General features: G+C 41.1%; 1 protein-coding gene across 2 annotated transcripts in view; it reads left to right on the forward strand.

The window, feature by feature from the left end:
- NKD1 (naked cuticle homolog 1) overlaps positions 1-25,865 on the forward strand; it is a 170,590-nt gene that overhangs the window by 2,156 nt on the left and 142,569 nt on the right. The window lies entirely within an intron of this gene.

The raw sequence follows: 25,865 nt of genomic DNA on the forward strand, positions 1-25,865 counted from the left end.
AGGAATGCGGTGCCTGAAAACACAGACAGGGCAGTCATCCAACCTGGAAACTTCTCTGCTAGTCACTTCATTGTCAGTGCTGCAGTCCCGCCTGCCCTCTGCGCTTCTCTTCCCTCCTACTGAGGCCCCAGACCTCGCAAATGGATGAGAGGCTTTTGGGGGGGGTCTTAAAAAAAACTTTCTCTTGGAAGATGCTATAGAGGTGGCAGCAGTTTGTTATCGGCGGGCAAACTCTCTGTCATTGTTGGTTGAAGTGTTTTAAATGTGGTTGTTCCCCCCTCCCCCCAGCAGAAAATGTGTTTAAAAGAGCAGTCAGTGGGAGAAATTCATGTTTGCATGATGTATATGAAAATAAGAAATTCTAGTCTTCATTATTCATGTCCCTCCCCCCCCTCCTCCTCTGAGTCAGGGTTTTGATGTGTGCTGATCTACCCCTCATAAATACATTTCTGTAGGAAATAATTTCAACAAACTTAATAGATAAGAATAACATGAGTTTAAAGTACAAGGAAAAAAAGATCAAAAAGTCTAAATTTTGAGAACCTCAGAGACGTATGGGATTCTTAAGGTTTTCTTATCTCTAAGTATATTAGGAAAAAATAGTTTTTTCTTACTCACTGTAAGAGCCTAGCAGTAAACTAAATTTTCCATCCATTTTACTTAATTAGAAGTGTGCTTGAAAACCATTGTTCCAAAAGAGGGTGTTGACTATCCCTCTTAACATAATTTGGTGCAGAACGGTTCAAAATAATGGTGACTTAGTGCATTGCATTTATGGCCCTACTTCCTGTTAATTGATGCAGACTTACTGGCATTTTCCTTTAGTGAAGCTGAGGCGGTATATTTAAGTTCCTTTAAAATATGAACTTTTTGTAATATGGAAAGATATATTTCTAATCCTACATTAGAAACAGATGTGCCATATGTAAGTCCTTATGACAAAGATTGTGGAGTCACAATTGTGACTCCACAATTAAGGTTGCAATACCATTTCTTTTCTAGGACCTCTCTTTTTGATCCCCTAATATAATTGCATAAGAAATAAAGTGGATTGCATCTTAACATCTTAGCTATTCGTTTACCAATAGATGTGGATATGACTAATAGTCACTTGCACCAAGAGTCAATCAAATGGAATGCCAAGTAACAATTGTCCTACACACTTGAATCAACCACTGCCCGTCTTCTCTTTGGTTTAAAATACCTATAAACATGATTCAATAAGCTTACAAGCCTCTATGGAATAGCACTATTTTATTGTCATTGTTGAAAGTTTGGTTTTTCTCTTAAAAGTTATTTTAGTAAAAATGAGATCTTAATTGCTGCCTTTTTGATTTATACTAGAAATAGATGAAATAGAGTAAAGAATGTTGTTTGAATTCAGGGAAAGGTCCAACTGAGTTTCCTTCAGAAAAGTATTGACATTAGGAATATTTTGATGCACTATTGAGCTTTATCTCATGGAATCTAACTAGAGTTCTCCTGCTGCTGATGCAATCAGCATGAGGCCTAATTCTGTGACAATCTGCCCACTCCTGAGAACTTTTGATGGGAGTTGAATGTTCAGTAACGTGAGACCTTTGTTCTTGCTCTCAAGTTTTGAATTGTCCTGGTTGGAACTTGTTTCTGATAGAGAAATGTGACTTACTGCTACATACAGATCAGGAAGCAGTTGTTGTGCAGTCTGTTTTCTTCAGAACAGGACCATTAAAATGGCCTGCTTAACTTATGCCTCCCAAGGAAGTTGACACTGCATTACATAGGGATTATTGCCGCTAGTTTGGAGTAACAAGGAATGAATGACTAACATATTAAAAAAAAATAGTTTAGTGTGTACACTTAAAATATTATTGAATTTACATGGATGAGTCTCATAACCCATGCGGGGGGGAATATTTGTGTAAATTGATTCTTGGAGTGTTTGACAGAGGCATGCTTAAAGAATGCAAGGCCTGTATTAGGACTGAACTGTAAGTTAGAGTTTCCTGGTTGGAGCAAGCTTTGCTCAGCTGATTTTTTTTCCCCAATATTCACAAGGAGAAAACTGATGTTCAGCTATTGCCAAATGCATCCATCATCTGAGGAGGATCCGATAGTAGCAAATTGTTGTTGGGTGAAGGCACAAACCAGGGTAAAGGGAGTGTGTTTGAAATATGCACTTTTGCTGTGTAAACAACCTTCTGTTCCGGGATAAGAGCTCTGATCTCATTAAACCATTGACACGGGCCCAGCAGGGGCTGCTCTGCTCTAAATGTTTTAATTACTGTGTAGGCTGGGGGTTGAATTGCAGCCCTCCTGTTCCACATGACTCTGAATTATAGAAAAAAAAAAGAATTTTGTGGCATCCATGAAAAGTATGAGGGCCTGAATTATCTTCTATTTTTAATGCTAATTGAAGCCACTGGGGCTGTAAATCACAAAAGCTTCTTAGGGCAGGGGAATACTTTGTATTGCTACTTTATGAATGAATTAACTTGTGGCTGGAAAAAAAAAGAGGTAAGTTTCCTGTCATTGTGTGGATGAACCTTTACTACTTTTCATTTATTTAGCTTGTTTAATTACAAACTGTTTCTGCAGACCAACTTTATTTACAAAAAATAATAAAATGAATGGAGAAGCAGCTCTGCACTAGATGAGATGGTTTTAAGTATAGGATTTGCTGAATTCAATTTACTCTTATCTTCAGAGCTGTAACGGATGTTGCTAGTTTTTTTTTTTTTCACTTGTGTGGCTCATTGATATTAGAGTTTGGAGTTGAAAATCTGTCATTTTTAGTTAAACAAAACTGATTCACACTGAACCAAGTTAAGAGAGATCACTTTGGAAAACTACAACAAGTAGGTAGAACTTTAGTTTTCTAGTTACATTGTAACAGTCTTATACTGCTCATGATCCTAATATTCCATCCTTATTGACATTCATGAGTTGCCCATCCTGATTGGGACCAGTAGAGTATTAAATAGCGAGCAACATTATTGGTTCTAAGATTGGGACACGTTCTCCATATGTTCTCTGCCTGTAACTTCCACTGACATTAATGGGCATTCCATACATTGTTTGAGAAGAGAATAGACTACAGAATGTCATCTTCAAAACTCTTCATTTCCATTAAAAACAGTCCATTTAATGGTATATTTATGGTTCAATAGCTATGTATCTTAGATGCAAAAGCATACATGTGAATAATTTAAGCTGTCTTGGGTCCTAATATAATGAAAAAAAACAAAATTACCTGTTCATGGTTCATGGCTCAGTAAGTCTTGAAGGCCATTAAAATGATATTTTTAATTAAAATGCTGAATTTTAAACATTGCTTTTTGTAATATTTTTTGGTCATCCCAGGCATAGAACTGTATTAAAAGGTTGCCTTTTTATAGTCACAGAGGCAGTAAGTTTAACATTTGTATGGATGCCATATTGCTGTGTAACTGCTTAAAATTATCTTCACTTTTATAACTTTTCAAGTATGTGCATAGTTTTAGCTCATGGATTGGCATTTTATAAAAAAAATATTGCATTGACTTACTGATCCCTGGTTAAAGTGAAGAGTGCATATGTATGTTCTAGATATTAGTAAGGTTTGAAAATGTATTAAGTTTGTGTGCATCAGGTGTAGTAGAACAAAATAAAATCTTCCAAATGTTGTATTTAAAGAGACAGAAGGGAAAAAGCACTGAGTGCTTTTGAAATGTTGGTGCCCACAAACCAAGATAATTTAATTAGTGGTGTACTTAGTACATCTTGACAGCTCTGGTTTGGGAAAATTATGATATGAACATTAACAATCAAAGAGTCTCTGAAAGTATTAGTGCCATGGTGATGAGATTAGTCAATTGGCCGATACTGTAGCAGAATGCTGGATTCCAAGGGAATTATCCTTGAATGATACCAGTTGGTACAATTAAAAGCCACAATACAGTTGCCATATGGAAAGTATTAGACGTCCTTACATGGTTTCAAAGCTATGTGCCGGAGGTTAAATTGACATATGAAGAAAAGCATAAATTAAATATTTTGTGTTATGAAATTAAAAAGTTGACTGCTCAAGCCATATGGAGGAGGTGGCTGGGAGATGATCTGCATTTCATCTGGGCTTGTTTCAAAGATACTTTAGATTTCATGTGGTGCATTGTTAATTTGGGATGTTGATTGGAAAGCTGAATGGCCCATGAAGTCTCTGCAAATAAACCTTGTTAAAACAATTGACTTGATCACTTTAAACTAAAAAATTGAAAGATAGAATTACTGAAATTGATGCTTAGGATGATGAAACAGACTCCATATAGTAGTGGAGGGATTTCTAAAGCTAAGAGATTATGGATGCTTCCTGAGCCTGATGAAGGGTATTTGTACCCAAAAGCTTGCAAAGAAGGATTTTTCCAACTATTTGAGTTGGTCTAATAAAAGATATTGGATTTATCAAAAAAACCTTGTCTGCCAAGGGACAGTTCTGTCATTTGGGCTTTCCAAATGCTGATAGCACCTCCTGACTTCCTACAGCCCTTATTCTCATGAAAGAGAGAGGCTCTTTTACAGACTACATTCCCTTCTGCTGTAAATTAGGAAGAAATGTAACAATGATATGTGTTGTTTTCTCTAATGACTTAAATATAAATAATTTCTTCCAGATTCGTACACTAAAGCCTTGCTTGCAGCAAGGATGAGAACTTTGTTGCACATGATACTGGACATATGGAAATGTTCTTTACACTAGAGTTCATTAACAGAAGGTTCCTCTGTAGGTTTTTGTGAGATGTATAATAAGACCCAGGAGGAACAAAGTAAGTGGATATTTCTAGGCACCCCTCAGAAGATGATCTTGGTTGACTTTTATGGTTTCTTTTGAATTGGGTAAAGAACAGAGGAAAGAACAGTCACTTGAGTATTGAAACTCTCTAAGGGTTTTTCTGAAGGAGGGGAAATATTGTTCAGTGATGATTTTTAAAACAAAATGGAATGCACACTCGGCACACCTCCCATCGCTACAGCTGTTGGCCTTTATAGAAATTCTTGTGGATGGGTTATACTTCCTGGATGTTAGCATCAAAATCTGGTAGAAAAGTAAATGGCAGACGCTGAAATGTTTGGAGTGATTCTTTGTAATAAATAGCTTCCCCCCCCCCCCCCTTTCATATAAAGATAAAACAAGTCCCCCCCCCCCCCATTTCATATAAAGCATACACATAGCTTTGCAAATTCAGACTGAGAGTCTCAGACTTTGTGATACATGTTAAAAACCAGATCTACTTTGAAGAGTGACTATGTAAATAAAAACAGTACCTTCTAATTTGAGTAAACCTTCTCCGTGTGTGTATCCAGTCGTAACTGCAAAACTCAGTACCAAAAATAAGTTCTGTATTGCTCTTTTAGTCCTGCAGAGCCGACATAGCTATGGGAGACTAAGTTGGATTCAGTTGCATTCCAGCATCTGCAGAACTATTAACCAAATTCCACTGGCAAAGTCTTCATTCTGCTTGTTTTTTGAGCCAGTGGGGACTGTCCAATTAATGCAACTTCTCACACCATTTATTTAGCATTGGTGGTGCTCCATTGTGTGCCAAGCTGTGCTGAAAGGTCCAATGTAGGTACAGGTACAACTAGCATTGTGTAATCTCAAGTTGAGCGCTTATCTAAACAGGGAATTGACCAGCATACATTCTAAACTAGCTGTGCTGCTCTGTTTGCCGTTGTAGAAAAGCAGTCAATTGCTATCCCTGGTTGACTATCCCAACACAAGTAATGGCACTGGAAAATTCTGGGTTAAAAATGCTTCAGATACCAGGTTGAGTTTATAGGGGCTGCAGCTATAATAAGATCAATCTACTTTTTTTTTTTTTTTTTTTTTTTTTTAATGGAGCAGGTTTGACTTGGGGTCATGGAGATGAAGTGTTCATAGAACTTCAGACTCATTCTAGGATAGAAATGGCATTTTTGACGGTATTAGTGCATCTTGCTCTTTCAGTATGGAAAGCTGGTAACTGTTGATCCTTTTTACCTTTTTTTAGTAAAGTAAAAGCTGTGTTAACTGGCATGAGTGGGGAATGTGGCATGCTGGTTATATAAAAATCCCAGTTACCTGAGGCAGGGGTTTTCGGCCAGACGCAGAGCAAGGGGGAGACAGGGTATTCGCAGTTGCCACTTGCAAGCTTCTCCCCCCACCACCCGCCATGTCCAGCTAGCCAGCCGGAAATGTTTCCCCCCTCATTTCCTATTCTGCTGATCAGTATAACCTTGAAGATGTCAGCAAAGATGCACCATCATGGCTTCTAATCAATGGCAGCAGGCCCCCATTACAGTCTTCCAATGAGTCCATAGATGACTGAGGCCAATCTGAGATCTGCATGTTTGACTTCAGATGTAGCAAATGGCTCTGGGAGGAAAGAATAGATTCTAGTGATATCAGATTATACATGAGAAAGGTCTTTCCCTTTGTCTATCTGCCGCTATTGTAAGGCGAGTTTGCTCAAAATGATTGCCTTGTTGTACATCATGATGCCATTGGGGGCACTTCAATGCTCGAGTCTCTCAGGTTTTGATGTTAACATTTAATTTAGTCAGATTGGCCTTCAAGGTGTCCTTGAATCTCTTCTTCTGTTTACCTTTGGAGCAGAGACCATCAGTGAATTGGGAGCATAGGACCTGTTTTGGGAGTAAGTTGTCAGGCATCCTTCTGATGTGGTCTGTCTAATGGTACTGATGCCATATAAACATGGCTTCAATGCTAATAGGGGTTGTTTGAGCCAGAACATTGGCATTCATTCTTCTGTCCTTCCAACTAATATGGAGAATTTTCTGATGGTTCTCTGATGGTAACCTTCCAGAGCTTTTGGGTGTTTCTGGTATGTCATCCAAGTTTCACACCCACATAGCAGGATGGAGATGGCAACAGCCTAGTATATGAGAAGTTTGATTTGGCTTCTGATGTCATGATCATTACATACACAATTTTGGAGATGTCCAAAGGCAGCACTGGTTGTCTTTGTCTACATTTTTGGGAAAGGTGGCTAACCAGGTAGAGGAAATGCTCAACATTCTCCAAGGAATGCCCTCTAATTGTAATAGGTGGAGGAGCAACCGGTTGGTTTGGGGTGGGCTGGTAAAGTATCTTGGTTTTCATAAAGTCGACAGTCCAAGAATTTCATATGCTTCACAATGGCAGATAGGAGTGACCTAGAACCTTTCAGTTGAATGGGCACACATGACAGTTGTCACTGTATTGAAGATCAGTGGTGAAGGTGTTGGTTATCTTGAATTTGGAACATAATTTTTTAATGTTAAGGAGATTCCCATCCATGCAGTTCTGGATGCTGGCTCTAGATGAAAGCCTATCAGCCCTGAGATGTGGACTAGCTGTGATATACATGGGAGAGTGTTGATGCAGTTGCACTGATCTTCCCTGTGCAGGGTCCATTCTCAGCTGTGTCTAATCCATAAGGCTTCAATAGAAGGTGGAAAAAACCTAAACAATAATAGAATACATCTGGCCAGTTCTGTACTGATGGAAAAAAACCAACCCTTCCTGACTCTTAGAGGCGGTTGGCTGAAGCTCTGAAAAGATTTAATTCTTGTCATTGTCTTAATGCAGAGTGGCACAGACCACGAGCATGTTGAGGGTAGTGCAAAGTTAATCATCTTTGACAAGAAGAGTCAGCTTTCAGACTATTATGAACCACGCCAGGATCTAGGAGTCTCACTTTCATGGGGAACCAATTTTATTATTTCGTTGAGCCTATCAGACTTTTATTTGGTTGTAGCTGGCTTTGGCTTTAAACCCAGTCACTGAAGGCACTGACCTACTGTGTTGCTTTAGTGAAAATGCCTTCTGAACCTGTGATTCTTCACTGGAGCATGGGGAGGGGATGATTTTATTCTGAGGAGAATTTAATTTATAAGACTTCTAAAGTGCCTGGATTTTCTGCCAAGTAACCTTGGGCTTCAGTCTAGCAAATGTATGCAGCACATGTCATTTTGGATCAGAGCTGGGTTGGTATGTGGTCAGAACAGTCAGTCTGCTGTCCATCCCTGTGAAATACTTTGTGTTTTGTAATTATGGTGGAATTTAATGCGTTTGGGGATATTGCAGTGGCAGCTTTAAAGGATTAAGTATATTGAGGTTCCCATTAAAATACAACTCTGTGATTCAAGATGTGTGGAAGAAAGTCATTCATGGGTGTTTGATCTTGGGGTACTGCCACACATGCTGTGAGGTATAAAATAAGGGGATAGGCTCAGTAGGGAAGTGACAGTACAAAGTGCTGTCTTGCAGGAGGAATGGGATTTGGGAGCACACTTGGATCTTTTGATCCCCAGTCTGATGCGAATGATGTATGGTACTGAGGTGACAGATTTATCTTGGGGGAGGAAGACGGATGGAGGGGTGTGCTGCGGTGCCCTTGGAGGTACTTTGCTGTTTGATTCTCCACAGAGACATTGGTGGAAGTCAGTTACTTTTTGTGCTGACTAAAAATATTTTATAATTCCATAAGGGTTAATTACACAAGAGACAAGTAAAGAGGAAAGTGGTTGTAAAACTGTGTTTATGCAGAGGTACCATAGAACACAGTGCCTGATCCTGCAATCCTTGGCTTGGAAAAACTCTCACTAACTTCAGTGAGCAAAGTTCACTAACTTCTTTCCTGACCAAAGAAAACAGTGTCCCAGGCTCACCAAATAAAAGGCAGTTGCTGGATTGCAGAAGATGTTGTGGTTAAATTTGTGTCCATGTTTCCGCTATAAACCTCTTTCTTTTTTAAAACAATAAATAATCATTTTGTTTGTGAACTCTCCAAGTTTCTCTCGCTGTTCACATAGTGTATGTGTATGTAGACTCCAGGCACTCTTTTCCCCTAAAAGAGAGAACATCACAGTCTAGCAAATGGAATATCTATCATTTCAGCTGAGCAAGGTCTAAGGCAATAACCCAAAATATCCTGGAAGAAATTCTGAAAAGCATTGAAGAAATCAATCGTGTAATCCTAGAGGAAGGTCTTTGATGTAATCCTGGTAAGTTTATACTGGGAGCCTGCCTATTTCTTTATGGTCAGCTTTAGACTTTCTATATGAAAAGTGGATCAAATAATTTCAGTTGCCTGTGCTTTAAAAAAAGAAGTTTGATAGTTTTCTAAAGTGTACACACCGTTTAAATGCAGACTGTGGCTTTTAGCTTACAACCAGGTGGGGACAAAAAGCTTTTCAAAACAAGTATTTACAGAAAAATAAATAATACCTTGATATTTTTCCCATGGAAAAACTGCCGCCTTTAGTCATGCTGAATATTTACTTTTATTTTGAGGGTAAACCTTACAGGTTATCTCAGTTTAAGCCATTTTAATTTATGTAAAGGGTATGTACAGGGTTTTGTTTCTAATATGGATGTGTGTGTTAAAGGAGCCTTCATGATGCCTTAAACAAAATATCTTCATATTTTTATTTTTAAATAACTCTTTGGGTCAGGCAAGTCTTATTTGCCCAATCTTGAAACCCCCCCTCCTCCCACAATATTTTCCAAAACAGGATTTGATTGAAAAGCCACTGACACTGATGAGAAGCTTTCCGTTGACTTCGGTGGGGGTAGGACCAGGCTGTTTGCAGCACCAACTAGGGAAGTCGGGTGAACGACTAGACAAACTAAGAGCCTATTAAGTAAGTAGTGCACTGAAGGTGGTGGCAACATTTTTCCTCAGCAAGGGCGATTTCCTCAATCACTCCATTCTGACAATTCACTAAAGATTTTGACAGCTGTGTTGTTGCTTACATTCCTGGATATGTTCAGTAGTAGAGTTTTGCAGATGGGTTTTTGTAAATATGTTTTAGCAAAGGTACTCCTGAGTGTGGTAGAAACAGCCTGTTAAAATAGTGCATGGTGGTTTAAAGTGGTTTGGGTGTGGAACTGGCTTTTTTTTAAAAAGCCTATTGAGTGCAATTTGCTACAATATTGCCTCACCCTCTGTTTCTAAAGGCTTCCTCATGGGCAATGAAAGAGGCACCTTTGGCTGTAGACGAGTGTGTGAAAACTGAATCCTGTGTAAAACAACTAATGTACCTATTGAACACAGCCTTTCACCTAGTATTGAAATGAAGCCCCTCCTAGAATGAAATGTGACAGCTGGGTAGTAGCAGATGGTAAACACAGCAGTTTAGGAAGACTGAGGTATTCTGTTCAGGCTACATGTGGGATTTTAATAAGGCAGAATATAATTACTTGAATTGAAATTTGGCCAGACTCTTTTTTTTGGATTTTGTGTTGTTTCTGTGTGTTTCATTTGCCTGAAAGTGATGCTTCTGAAATATAGAGTTAAAACCAGGTACAGGGCAAATTTATGATGCTGATTATCCTTTGAACTCAGGCCTGCCACGTGCTCTTCTCCAAAGGTACTATTTAGCCCTTAATAAGGACAGGTGCAAGGCAAGTTTTGCCAACGCTTGGTCTATGTACACACAACACACACTGCATGTGCAAAGTACATCTCTGCCACTACAGTTTATCCATAACTTGTGGCATCTTCCAGTTCTTGGTGAGAATCAGAATGATGTGCAGCAGTAGTTATCCAGTCCTCTTCAGCATGCTGTGCTTGTTTCTGACGACAGCTTAATAACACTGGCACCCAGGCAAGGATGTAAGACACAAATTTCACCTCTCCTGGGAAAAATGGGAAAGCAGTGCTTGCCAAATGGAGATGAGCAAAATAGGCAAAAGAAATGTTGCTTTCATGTTCCTAAAAGCGCACTATAAGAAATGAAGAAGACCCCTAGTATTTCTGTACAATCAGAGCTTCTGCTGACACACGAGTTCTACACAAAGGTGGTAGCTGAGTTATATCCAGAACAACTGAAAATGCAAGCAGTGTTGTCTTTCAAATGGTGATGTTCAGTATCAACTAGCCACTTGGTGAAGGCCAGATTTAATTCCCAGTTATAAATGCCCAGGCAAATGCCCTGTTTAGAAGGGGATCTGCTTATACATGCTTAAAGACACATTTTGTGCCAAAAAGCTAAAGCTTTTGATGGTGTGTGTGTGTGGAACATAGGAATGTACCACCATTCAATAGGAACCACCTCTCCAGGGCCCCAGCCCTGCAAGTTGATCCGTGTGGGCAAAACCTTACATCTGAGCACAGATCTGTGGTGAAACTTGTTGGGGTTTCCATATGTGCAAACACAGGCTCTGTACACTGCACTTGGTTTGTTGAATAAGTGCTTGGGAGAGGTTCTTCTGATTGTGGGTTGATGCTCTAGCTGCAAAGAGGAGTAAAGAAATATGTAGCCTGGATTCAAGCAAAGATTTGGTTGTATTTTTTGTTAAGGTAATGCCAAATCAAAATGTAATCACGATTATCTAGGTACATTTTCTCTATGCATTTAGCGGTATGAACTATATCAAGGGTTTTATACAGGATGGATTTTTTTTTGCCCCGGCTGCTGGGCTGCAGTCCTTCTGGATCATTGCCACCTTATCTAGATAAAGTGCTGTTTCTTTCATCCATTAATGAAGTTCTGTTTACAGCAGGGTTTACACAAACTTTGTATCCCTTTTAGAAACTTCTGAAAACATGTTTTATTCAGAGTTTCATGAGTGTGCGGTCACTGGGCAATGCTTTTGACTGAATACTAGTGATATGATGCATTTTAGAGGGAGCAAGTTTTGTGGACTGTAAAGGGTTATGTTGTTGAAGTTATACAGGCGCCAATCCACCGGCACACCACAGGTGATCTCGGAGTGAATGTTGTTTAAAGCGCCTGTCCCACGGTTTCACAAATGTGCTCTGACCAGAGGATGTTTTTCTAACTTCAAAGGACTTCTCAGGCTGGCTCGGTGCCTCACAGACTGAGTCCACAATTCCTCTCTGCTCGTGGTGTGTTCTAACCATGTGTGATTTTTTGGTATGCAGTGTTTTCTTAAAGCGGCATTGACCTGTGTTCAAATGAAACTTGCTCTTAAGCATGTAAACACAAACATGTCATGTGGGCAGTTTTCATCTTGATCTGATGCATCTGTTTTTGTTTTGTTTTTTAAGTGCAAGAATAGACATCAATAGGAAGAGTAATTTATAGCAAAAGAAAAGGGAAACTGGAAACAAACACCGCTTTCTTAGTTGCACTCTCCAGGGTTTTATTTTGAAGTTGAAGATCAAGGATTGGGTTCTTTAGTAATCCTCACTGTTTAGATCAGGGGTATCAAACTCATCTTGCCTTGTGGGCACAGGCCCAATCTGCAGGCTGGATCAGACCCACAGATCAGCCCTGTATACCAGGTCCAGCATGTGGGTGATCTGGTGTGTATGCCACATGCAGTACACTCCCCAAACCAGCCCCATGTGCTACTTGCAGCCGGCACCCTAGACTGGCTCTGGTGTGCTGTTTGCAGCACTTGCACTGGCCCCATGTGCTGCTTGTAGTGCATGCCAGACTGGACTTGCATACCACATGCAGCAGATGGGACCTGAGCATACAACATGTGGCATGCTGGTCCATTTCAGGATCCACGACAGCTCAGCAAGCCAGATCAAAGGCACCATGGGCCAGATTGAGCCCACGGGTGGTATCTTTGACACCCTTGGTTTCAGATGAATGGTCTAGGCTCAGCTGCTGTAATGAAGGGCATTGTGATCCAGGGGTGGGCAAAATGTGACCCGCAGGCCAGATGTGGCCCACCAGGCCATTCTATCCAGACCACGGGGCCCCTAAAACATTTAGAAAATTAATATTTCTCTGCCCCTGGCTGCCTGTCATACGGCCCTCGATGGTTTGCCAAAACTCAGTAAGTGGCCCTCCACCTGAAATAATTGCCCACCCATGGGTTACTCACTGAAGTGACTACTTTTTTTACAACATTGATACAGCTCTTAAAACAGTTGATTCTGTTAAAAAGCTGGTGGGTTAAAAAACATTCTCTAGTAATTTACTCTTATGGTTACTATGGAATTTATAGACAGCTTATAAAGAACATTTATCATTAAAGCAGAGTGGTCAGTACTGTTCTGCCATCCTATGGTTATCACTCTAAACACATTTATTTGAGTTCATTTTAAAGCAGGTGGCCAGGATAAATTCCTAGCACAAGAGTCACAGCTGCTGCTTTGATATTTTGTAGGAAGGTCTCTAGTCTCTTAGTTTCTTACCGCAAAATAGCTAAGCTGCTGTTTGGCATTAGAATATCTTTATTCTAGGAAATGCTCTCCTTATTTTAAAGATACTTTCTACATGGAAGTTAGGAGTTTTGTACTTCATGATCTAAGGGTGAGGAGCTGAAAGAGTTCCTTGTTTGATTGATGATTGTAGGCACTTAAGAATTCCTCAGCGATTTGAGTCAATGGAATTTAAAGGTAGTATTAAAAATTAATAGCAATATCAGAAATCAGCGTTATTACAGAAAGCTGGTACACATGTCTGCACTAAATCATTTGTATGAGTTTTTTTTTCTCTTTTCCCCTGAAATGTATTTTATAGTTTTGCTTGTAATTGGCTGACATTTATGGCAATCATCAATGAAAAGCAAAGCATTCTGAAACCAAATCAATTAATAAGGCCAAGTGGACTTTATACCATCGCACTAATGATGCTGTGACTTAAGAAGCAGGACATATTCTGTTACAATTCCCTGTTTCCTCTCTTTCTATCTTTTTCTTTTAAAGAGGGTGATTTTTTTTCAATAGTGTCAGCAGAATAGTGAATTTTCTGTTGTTGAAAGTTTAAAGAGAATTTATAAAGGAGTTTTAGAGTTGAACATGTTAGAAAAAAAGAGGGTTTTTTTTACTCATTGATTCTTTTTTCTCCGTATTCTTTACCATCTTATTATATTATACTTTTTCCTACTTTAAAAATGTCTTGTATATGTAATACTAAATCATCATATGGGCCTTTTTAAACCAGGAAGGGAAAAATATATTTTGGAAGACTCTCACAGCATGGGGTCTACTCTCCCTTCAATCTCAGGCAGTCTCTGCCTGTGTTATAGTAAGTGCATCAAGCAAAAACGAACAAGCAGCAATCCTGTTACCTGGGTGAAGAAGCTAGGTTGGGGAAGAGAGGTAAGGACTATTGGTTGTAGCAAGGGTTGGCATGCTATGCCTGAAAAAAGATGGTGAACCATTTAATTAGGTTGTGTAGTGAGGGTTGGTAAAGATCTGTGGAGCAGGATTAAGGTTACTGTGGAAATGAGGACATGATCAAATACATCAGTCTGTGGGGCATACCCTTATATTAAGGTAGGGTGCTAGATCTCTGGTGTGTATAAAAACGGTGGCCCGTGATACAGTTGATCAGGGTGCTTTATCTAGGAATTGCTTTACTGCTTTGGGCTTCAATTTCCAACCTTAAAGTTAGGTTTTCCTGTGGTAATAATACCAGATTTACTTGAATCCAAGAGGATTCATCTTGGATTCAAGTACAAGCTGGGAAGAGGGACAGGCAGCTGCTGCAGTTCTAGCCCCAACTCGGGTCAGAGCTGCATTAGCCACCTGCTTGCCACAGCCTCTGCACCCCTTTCTCCCCTTGCCACGAGCAGTGTTTGTGGCAGTGGCAGCTCTGGTCCCAAGAGCTCTTGGGACCACCCCCTCTGCTGTGTGGCTGGGCAGGGGCCAGAATGTCCATATGCTCCATGCCCCAGGTCAGAGCAAGGTTAGAGCTGCGGAGGGTAAATGGCAAGGGAGGTGGGGGTGATGTAAGCAATAAGGAAGGACCAGAGGTGGAGGCTGGGGGGGAAAGGCAGTGGGGAGGAACAAACAGCAGCAGAGGAGGCACAAGGAGGCCCAGGTGCTAGGGGGCAGGCACATGGCGGGGGGTGGGGAGGCTGACATAGGGGTACACAGAGTCTGAGGGGACAGACTGGTGGGGGAAGTGGGGGTGGGGGGACAGGTGGGGGGTGCAGCTGCTGTTTGCCGCGCTGCAGCAGTTGGGGGGAATTTGGTTATGTGGCAGGGGAAACACCATGAGTGCTAAGGCAGTTTTCCTACTTGCAAGGGAAAACCACTTTCTTGGTGGTGGTACTACCTTGACTGAGGTAATGTATGCCTCCCACTTTCATTTTCAGTGGGAAGGTCTTGGCTTTATGTCCACTTTATGGAAATGGGAGACTCCTCCCTAGCTTGCTCCTGCTGCCACATGGCTGAGGGCAAATGAAACTTGGGGGGCATCTGAACCCTGAGCCTCCGGGCTTGGGTCTGCACGTAGGATGCCTATCACATGATTTGGAAACATCTGAAGCCCCAGACAGGGGTTGGAGGATAGTAGACTGATAGTAGGGCGACATAGGGTTCTTGGCTGATAGTAGGGCCACGTAGGGTTCTTGGATGACTCATGGATTTGGCTGATTTGATTTGAAACCCGAAAAGTTTTTCTTAAAGAATTAGATTCTGTACATGGAAAATGATAACAAATTTATACATTTTCCATATATCAAATCTAATTATTTGTCTTAAACTCAGAGCCGTCTTGGATTTGGGTATATATGGTATATACTACAGCACTTGTTTGTGGGAGGGCACATGGTATAATGGATTAGGTGTGGACCTGCATTCTGCTACTTGCTTGTTGCATGTCCTTTCACAAAGAAGTGAGACTTGAAATGACAAATGTCCAAGGGAGTTAGGCATCCATCTCTCACTGAAAGTCAGAGAACTGTGAAACTGCCAACTTTATCTATTTTGTCTCTACTTCCCAGTCTATGGAATGGGAAATACTTGCCTAACTTTTTACTTTTTTAGACTTGTAAACTGCTTTGAACACAGTCTGGGCTGTGTCTTGATGTCTTACTAAGCTAATGCCAATAAAAGTACCACTGGAGGAGCGGAATCTTTCAGTCTTCATCAGAAGTGACTCCTAGATCTGCCCAGTCTCTGTGGAGTACTGGTTGCATAGGGGCTGCAAAATGATTTCTTCATGAAGTAAGGGCTGGTACAGGGCTAGCTGTGGCTTATGAACCACATGCAGCTTCTGGGCAGTTTAAATGAGGCTTCTCAAGAAAGTCAGTTAATGACAAATTATTTGACCTGATGCTGGAGTATCTAACAAAAAACTTATTTCCTGCATCTTCTGACCATCTCCAAATTGTGGTTTGTGACTAGAAAGGGTATAAAGTTTGGTTATCCCTGCTCTAGTATAACTCTTAGAAAAGGAGTTCTCTAGCTTCTCCAGACTCCTTTTATCCAGTCCAAGACAGCAAAGACATCTTATTCTGAACAGTTTGCCATATATAATGATATACTTGCAGAAATAAGCAGCAGAGCATTGTTGGCTCACTGAGCAGGGTTATTTTGTTGCCCTGCTTTAAAATGAACTCAGATCAGTTTCAGAAATGGAAGGCAAGAATACATGCCACATATGAGTTGACCCTCTCACCTTGTGGCCACTATTTGCTTTTGTGCTGGGAATGCTACTATTAAAACATTCAGAGGTACAGCTTTTGCTCAAGAAAGCATCAGTTGGTATCCCTAATCTTATCCAACTGTTGCTAACTCCCCAAGATTTTGGAGCAGGTTATATAAAAAGGTAGTAGTAGGCAAACTAAATGATTTCTTTGTGTCCTAGATCCTTTCCAGTCAATTTTCAGGCCAGAAAATGGAAGCATGATAGATCTGGTGACACTGATAGATAATTTTTTTATGTTTTTTGAATGGCAGTGTGAACAGAGTCAGGCCCTGTTACTAAGGGTGTGGTGGAGCCCAAATAGCCCTGCACCCTGGGAACTTTCCCCTTACTGATTAAAAAGGGCTCTGCCCACTTCTCTCAAAAGATCCTAAAGAGTGATTACTTGCACCTGCTTGTCCTCTTGAAGGACTCAGTCTGATGCATTCTTGTCAACATTTTTATTCTACATATGTTGTCATTATGGAGAATTATATGATGCTATGTTCTAAGGCAGGGGTTTTCAACCTTTTTGGGTCAGTGTACCCCTGGTGGCTGGTCATGGATCAGGGGCACGCGGCTGGACATGGAGCGAGCAGCACAAGATCATGCGTGGCAGCGCTCTGTCCTTGCCCACCCGCGCATACCCCCCGGAGCCTTCTCAAGTACCCCCGAGGGTACGCGTACCTCTGGTTGACAACCCATGTTCTAAGGTGCTGACAGTATCTCAATAAATATCTAAATTGTCCCTTTTCTGGTTGAGAGCACACAGTGGAGTCTCTTGAGTGTCCCAAGTTTTCGAGAAAATCAGGATATGGATGGAAAGATGACAAATTGGATGCAGCTCTGACAAAATGGAAGGTATTGACAAAAGTCTATTGTCTGCGTATCTGATTGACAAAATGATGTTCTGCTGCCTTTGCTTCAGCAGCAGTTACCCAAGAATTTTTTTTTTTTTTTTTTTTTACAAAGCAGGGGATTGTGCCGTCTTCAGTTGCACCGGAATTGAACTGTGGTGATCCAGGCTTTCATTGCCTCTTGACTGAATGCAGTTATTAACAAACAGTTCAGTATGGCCACAAGGGCCACCAGGAAAGACTGTTGAGGTGGTATTCTGTGACCTGTCTGCAAGGCAGAACAAAGCGGAGAGAAAATATCACCCCGGTGCTGTGCTTTACCCTGGTTACCTATCCAATTACACATCCATATGATGATGGTCTTGAGCTTTATCTACAAAGCCATTTTAGAATTTGATTCCCTTGGTCTAAAAAGGCCTGAATTTGTTGACCATCAGAGTGTGCAGCAAAACTTCCAGCTCCTCTCCCTCAGGAGTTTTACAATAAGAGACTATTAGAAGAGAAGGAAATTGTAAGGGGAGTTTAAAGAGAAGGGTGGCTTGTTTGTAGGAGTGTTATTGAATTGTACTGATCTACTTTAGTTGTTTTAGAATTTTAATAGGGTTGCATATGTAAATTATGCCAAGGATGGCTGGATTGTGCGGGTAAGCGCTCTCCCTATTTTTTTTAGATGTGTATGAATGTAAATGGATAATACATAAAGAAAGGAAAGCTACTCTTTTGATGCTGTTAATAGAAGGTAAGACATTTCTAATAGGGGCTCCACAGCCATAAGTAAAGGGAGAAGAAAAAGTTCCATTAACTATTTCATCTGTGATTTCAAAGCAGCTCAAGGTCAAATCTTAAGCTTAATGGGGAGATGAGCAAAAAATCTCATTGTGGTGTTCACTTAAAAAAACAAAATGACCTTCTCTGTAAGGTTATTCTTGGAAGCAGTGGAGTTTGTGAAATGCATGTCAAAATGTTTACAATGAACTGAAGTGGAGTTGTGAGTCAAAGCAGTAGCCTTTTGTTTGGGTGGCTTTGTAATAGTGAGTCTTATAATGAGGGTGAACTATGCCTTCTGTGCTGGTGGGCTTTTGTATTATCCCAAGCGCAAAGTGGAGCAGGTTTACAGGTTAATTAGCACCTACTCCCTCTTCCTTGGAGCATTACACAGTGAAATGTCACTGCTGGGTCTGCTTGTGAATGGTGTGTGGCAGCAAGCGATGGATACTCCAAAGCTCTTTTGCACTTGTCACTTCATTTTCTTTTTGAAAAGGCATTTACTCCTTTAAATAACATGGGCCAAAATTATATTTATAGTACTGAAGACATGGTCATTGTCCCATTTGATACTAGAAACCACTAAACTCCACTGTACATTTGTGTGTCTTAATGATATTCTCATCTTGACTTGAGAGCTTGTTTTTTCCCCCTCTCCCCTGCTTTAGAAATAATTTGTTTTAATTTTTTATTTTATATATCTATAAAATAGTTAATATTGTCTTGAGGTAAATATGTTAATAAAGACAACTGTTCTGAATATGAAATTATGGGGATGATTTTAATTCAAGAGTGGGGTTTTGGAGACCACACTCTTGGATTAATCTTGGCTGGAATGTAGTTGTTAGTTTACACACCAGACCTATTTTTTTTCTGTTTCTAAGAGAGGTGACAGCACGAGAGAACAAGCACTGACACATAGTACCAGCCAATTCTTTTTTCTCAGCTGCAGGTTTATTGTTCTAATTGTTCAATATCTCAAAATTAGGTCTGTGAAACATTTCCATTTTAACAACTACTCTCATGGTGTACAATTGCTTTTTATGCCATATCATTTAAGAACTGTTGTAGCATGATGACACAAGCCAGCAAGGAGGTATGAATGTGGTTTTGACATGGCTTATGAGTAGAGTGGTAGAGAAGGAACAGGCTCTACACAGATACTGCTTGCTTCCTCCTTTTCAGGCGAGGGTAGTGTGGGAGTAGTCAAGCTCATCCTCTCATTTGCAGAAGCATAACTTTTTATTGGACAATGCATAATGTGATGGGTATTGGCTTTGTGTAGTTTACTGTTATCCTGTGGCAGTGGAGAAACTAGAAGGGAGATTGGTACTCTCTAGGTCACAATCCTTACCTCAGGCTACTCAAGGGTAGCACCAATCAGCTGCCACCTTGCCTAGGGGAGAGTATACAATCACAATATAGCCAATAGCACTTACAGGGGAAATAAGTAATAAACTCATGCCATTTGGCAAAGTAGAATGAATCTTGTGAGACCCAGATTTTTTCTCAATAAAGAATTCCTCTATATGCATGTCCATGTATTGTCCAACTCGCCTGATTCTTATTTAGCAGTAATAAATCCTTATTGCCCATTTCAAGTTTCTGAATAAAGAAAAGCCAAAGACTAGGGCTGTGTGAAGCTTCGCTCGCTGATTTGATTTGGAGATTATACCCGATTCGGCAGCCAAATCTCTGAATCTGAATTGACTCGGGAGATTAAGGTCTGAGTTGAATCTGAAGCCTCCGAATCAGTTGGAAAAGATTCAGAGATTCGGATCAGCTAGGGAGAGGCAGGTACAGCCGGGTGGCTGCAGGATCTTCCGTGGCTCTTCCAGCTGTGCCTGCCTCTCCCCGGGTGGGGGGAGCCATGGGAGAAGCCCCCATGGCTGCCCTGCCCAGTCCCAGCCTCCTGGCATTTTAAAAAAAAAAAAAGCCCTGCACTCACCAGCTGCAGCAAGGGCTGTGGGAGCTCTTGGCAGAGCCCTGCCACACAGCCCCTGCTCCCTGATAACCCCCACCACTGCTCTGCCCCTGATGGCCCCCTTGCCTGGCCCCAGCAGTTTGGGAATCAAAAACTCCCCAAAGAAACAAAAAACCTGCACTCACCAGCTGTAGCAGTGGCTGTGGGGGTTCTGGAGCCATGTGGCAAAGCCTCCCTCGCACAGCCCCTGCTCCCCGATTTCTCTCCTCCACCACTCTTCCCCCCTGCTCAGCCCTGCCCCTGATGGCTGCCCTGCCTGGCCCCAGCATCCTTGCAATTAAAAAAAGAAAAAAGAAAAAAAAAAAGCCCCGCACTCACCAGATGCAGCAGCGGGGATTGAGGCCTCTGGGTGCTCATTGCAGAGCTCCCCTGTGCAGCTCGGGGCATTGGGGGGGCAGCGGGGATTGCCCCCCCTCCCTGGCCTGGCACCCGTGCAGCAGCTGCCCCATGGCGCGGGGTGCGGCATGGCTCGGCAGGGCATTGTGCGCTTTCTGGGAGCTGGGGCTCCAGCAGTCACCTGGAGCCCAGCCCCAGTGGCCCCAGCTCCCAGGCAGCGTCCTGCCGAGCTGCACTGCATCTGCTCCATGATGCAGTTGCCACATGGGTGCCAGGGGTGGGGGATGATGCCTACTGCCCTGTGCTGTGTTGTGCTGTGCTGTGCTGCATGGTGGGGCTCTTCCACAAGTGTCCAGAGGCCCTAATCCCTGCTGCTGCATCTGGTGAGTGCGGGCCTTTTTTTTTTCTTTCTTGTTTTTAAATTGCCAGGATGCTGGGGCAGGGCAGCCTTCGGGGGCAGGGCTGGGTGTGTGTGGGGGGGGAAGATGGGGAAGCAAGGACTGTGTGGGGTTGGGGTGCTGCTAGGAGGCCCCATAGCCCCTGCTGCAGCTGGTGAGTGCAGGGCTTTTTGTTTGTTTGCTTGTTTGTTTTTTAGGTGCTGGAAGGCTGGGGCAGGTTGGGGATGGGGCTGGGCAGGGCAGCCATGAGAGCTTCTCCTGTTGTTCCCCCCACCCAGGGAGAGGCAGGCACAGCTGGAGGAGCCGTTGGAGAACTTGCCTCTCCCTGGCTGAACCGAATCTCTGAATTGGCGCCGATTCTGGTTTGGTTGAATCGAATGGGGACAGTGATTCAAATCGCCAAACTGAATCACTGTCCTCTGAATTGGCCAAATCTGAATTGAATACTTCCCTATTCACACAGGCCTACCAAAGACCTACAAAGCGATGACTGACTTTACAGCCAGTGACATATGTGGTATAGTATTCAATAAAGTTAACAGGGATTAAGGTAAATGGCCTTGTGAGGAGGGAGACCTCAAATTAGGGGACACGTCTTTTATTTCTGTGCTGCTGCTAAAGCAACTCTATCTATAGACTTTGAATCAAAGGCTTGCACAGTTAAACAGAACAGTTCCCAAGAGGCATACAATTAAATGCGTTTCCTGCACATAGAGAAAATTCTGTGGAAGTTTGAAAAGCATTTTCCAGCTATTAAAAATGGAGGTGGGTCATGAGCTATTTAAATTCTTACTAGATCCAAACTTTTTTCTTACTTGTGGTTTTGGTTGGAAATTATATCTAGGTAATATGATTAGTTTGTTTTTTTTTTTTAATTCATCCAGGTGGCTTTAAAAATGCATGAATTGCAGGGTGGTCGCTGCAGAAGTCTTGCTTTTCCAGAGCATCTTGACTTTGGAAAATACTCCTTGATTGCAGGATTGGACCCTTGCAGACACTTGCTTCTGTTTGCCAGCTGATTGGGTGCTCTGGCAAGTAAAAATAGCAAGACTGGGCCCCAGTCCCAGAAGAGAAAAGTGTAAATGTTTATATCAACTTGTGCTTGTTCTGTCTTCAAATCCCATGGAGGAAAACATATGACACTGTCTCCTTGTAGATCATGTAGAAAAAAAGATGCATGTTCTTCTGCCATTAAATATTTTAAGAAAGTTTTTTTGTGGTTACTTCAGTTTCTGTAGCTCATTATGCTCAAATGCTTATAGTCGGTTTTATAAAAGACTCTTAAACTGAAAAACAAATGTTTGCTTTTAGCTAGTTAAGCTCAATGTGCTAAGTAGTGACATTGAGATTTGATTCCTGAAGTCTGCATGAGCCGACACATTCCCTTGTCTTGAGCCCTCTTCAACTGAGTGGAACTTCCTGACAAGTTTCAGTCTATCCAGGAAGAGACGCTAGGAAAATCCTAGTTTTTTTTTTTTTTCTTTCTTTCTGGGGGATATTTTACAGGGTTTGTGTTGGGAGTCTGGAACTTCATACTTTATGAACGAGTGACACAGGAAATGTGCTGGTCTGAAACAGGGGTGTTGGTTGTAGCTGTGTTGGTCTAAGGACATAGGCAGACAAGGTTCTTTGGGTAAATCTGTTATCTTTTATTAGACCTTCTAAAATAGTTGGCAAAATTCTTCTTTGGAAGCTTTTGGGTACAAACATGCTTCTTCAAGCAGAGGGAGTATCTGTAGTTGTTTTGTGCTCTCCTGGATGGGATAGAAGCCAGTGTGCAAGAGTATAGGTCAGTGAAAATGCAAATGTATGGCTGTGAAGATCAGAAGCCATGAGAGACAGTGATTGAGAGACTGGGGCTGCGGGGGGGGGGGGGGGAAAGGGAAATGGTGACCTAGTGATAGCTGCTAAATTTTAGAGAGGTTACTTGAGGTATCAGATGGTAAGCAGGTTATAATGTGCCATAAATCCCATGTCTATATTTAGTCCCTGAATTTTTGGATCCAGTAGATTGGTGAAGTGAAGTTCATAGGCTTGTCTGTGAAAGGTGTTTTGTAAATTCCCTTTGAGGATTAAAACTGAGACTGGGGACAGGGAGGTTGTCTTGTGAGAAGTGTGCAACCATAGGTAATTGGGTATTTCTGTTTTTGATAGATTTTTGGTGTGTGTTCATTCCGATACACAGTTGTTTGGTTTTTCCTACATATTTTCTATCAGGACATTTAGTGCACTGGATGAGATGTATTACATTTTTGGAGGTGCAGGTGTAAGATCCAGGAAGGGTGATGGGTGAAGGGTGATGGTTCTGTTGTCGGGTGTAGTTAGTGTGGGAGTGGTGGAGATAAGTTGCCAGGTTTTATATTTCTTGTCTTGGTCTGAAACGGGAACATTTGGCCACATATATTAAGCAGCCTCCATCATGGGACATCATCCATTGTATCCATACGTGTGTAGTATTGGACTAGACTTGAGCAGAGACTGATAATGTGTGAACATGTGCTAGGGTTTTGTGATGATGGCAAATGCCACTGGCAGGCATTTGATGGTGTCTGGTTTCAAAAGGGGATTTTAGAACTGGCTTTTGCAGAGTTAGACATTGACTTTCAATAATTGTGTAACGGTGAGCTTTACAGGCTGGATCAGTTGTAGAAACCAGTGTAAATGGGTTCTTTAATATTTGACACTTAGTCATAAACTTAATCTGCTTACATAATTCCTGGACCACTGTGCAAACAAGCTAGCAGGCCGAGTCCTGAAACCCTGTCTCAGGCAAAGTTCCAGTTGACATCAGAGCCTTCAGGATTAAGCTCTATTGAAAATAATTGCTTGTTTAGAGGTATTTGAATGTGACCTTTAAAGAAATCTTTGTTCCTCTTACTGACTTTCTGAAACCCTTGGTAGGGCTCTAGTTGAAAGTCAGTTGACGACTTCAATGAATTTAGGATATGGTCCTTGTGAAGCTGTCACTTGCTGTTCTTTTTGGAGCATTTCAGAAGATCTGTTCTTCAGAAACTAGCCTGCATCTACAGCATGTATACCCTCTGTCATTCCTGTTCTTCACTGGAATTAAAAGTGCCCTTGTCTTCTAGTTCTATTAGATTTGTGGAGAAAGGTGATTTTCAAATAATGGGCTTGTGTATGTTGAAAATGCTTGAGCTATTGAAAAGCAGCCATGGGAGTGATGATATAAGGCAATAAATTAAATATGATATGTGGATGATCATACAGGGATCGATCACATGATAAATCATGTTTTTAGTTGCATAGTCAGATCATGTCACAGAACAGACATGCAATTCCCTCTGCTGTACTGGAATATGGTGTCTGGTTCTGGGAAGTTTATTTTCAGAAGAATTACTGAAAAAGTGAAAGAAAAAATCAATAGAAACAATTGGGTGGCTGGAAGAATTAAGGAAAGAGGAAGAATTTTGGTAAAAGGAAAAATTGTAAAATATACAAGGCTTGTGGTTATGGAGAAATCTATAGCAATTGTTATTAAAACATAGCTTGCTTTCTGGATACTTTGCTCTGAAATAAAAATCCCTTTATTTCAGAACAGAATGTCCACATGGGGAGTTCCCCTGGAATAGCTGTTCCAGACAAAGTCTCTAGATGCTGCCTAAGCGGTGACTTTGGAAGGATGTAGTTTGTGGCTATCTGAATATGGGAATAGGATTTTTTTATGTCTACAGAGATGTGTATCTAGGAGTGAAGGAACAAAATTGAGAAAAAATAGGTTGAATACATCAGGAGAAACTGTTCAACTTTTTGGCTTTGAAATGGTCTTTCAAGAGAACCTGAAGTGTTTGAAAGTTTTGTAAACTGAAGCAAACCCTACAAAACATACAGGACAGCAAATCTAATGAAAAGAGTCTTTGCAGTAGTCCTGTGCAGTTAAAGCGCCTTCTGAAAAGGTAAAATGTATGCATCTTTGGTCAAGGGAGTAAGATTAGTCCTTTGCTGTGTATCTTATACATTTTAAAATTCAGAGTGGAAATTCTGCTCCTTTTCAGGCATCTTACTTGCAAATGACACAAAGCAAAGTTAGTTGTGGTATGTGTTAGTAGTGGTATGTAGCCTTTTAAGAAGTAAAATATTGTCCTTGAAGTAGTGAACCTCAATTCAGTTTTTTTATCCCTGAAATACAACACAGAAGTTCTTTTCAAATCATAAATAGAATTGCTGTGCACTGATGTATTCTTTCTAACTCCTGTAATATATTAGGAAGAAAATACTGGATTATTAGCATGCAAATTTCTGGAAGGGAACCATAATGCCGTTAATGAGAAGAGATAATTTTGTGGAGAAAATATACATTAGGAGAGGCAAGAAAAGGGTGATGACAAGCCATCTTGCAGTATCACATTTGTGCATTGCTTATGGGTAGTGTTGCAAAGAGCTTGAAGCTGTTAACAGATCTGATCTTTGTTGACTTTTATTCTGGTTACCATCCTTCATTAAACGGAACAGTTCAGCAGCCACTGTGGCTGAAAGCTAATTTCTAGTGGGTGGACATTGTTTTAGTGTGAAAACAAATCCTTTTTTTTTTTAAAGTTCATTATGGCGTAGAGCTAGCAGTAAATTTATCAGGACCTTAAGAGGCAATGTATGTACAGACATTACTTCATGAAGTTGTCAAAAATTCTGCTCTTGCCATATTTTAATTTTCAAGGCCTCTGAATTTCAGACAAGGTGCTGTAGATATAGTTATTAAGTTCTACAGAAATATTTTCACTGAATAGAATGTTGTGTGATGAACTGATGCAACTGTGAAAGACAGATTGAGACATGCAAAAGCCTATTTATCCAGTCATTTAAGAGGACAAATACAATTTTATCCCACTTACTTCTAATTGCCATAGTTGTAAGATGGTTGGTAAATTTAAAATCTCTAAGCAGACAATCATACACATGGATATGTTTAAGTTTGTACAATAATCTGACAACTTCACTTATTCAGAACCCTCTAAGAGTGACCTTATCAGAGAAGGGGGGAGGGGGAATTTTTGGCATCCTTCTAAACAGAATTGGGACTGTATGATCTCTTCCTTAGGGTACAAAAAGATGTCATCTTTGTGATGCCATAAATTATTTTATGGTGGCACAGGTTGAGAGCAAACAGATGTTCTTAGCTCCTTGTCATGCTCCAAGTGCCCCAAAATGTTGACACGACCAAAGGTAGTC

The sequence above is a fragment of the Alligator sinensis genome, unplaced genomic scaffold, assembly GCF_000455745.1.
Source record: "Alligator sinensis unplaced genomic scaffold, ASM45574v1 scaffold173_3, whole genome shotgun sequence".
NCBI lineage: Eukaryota > Metazoa > Chordata > Crocodylia > Alligatoridae > Alligator > Alligator sinensis.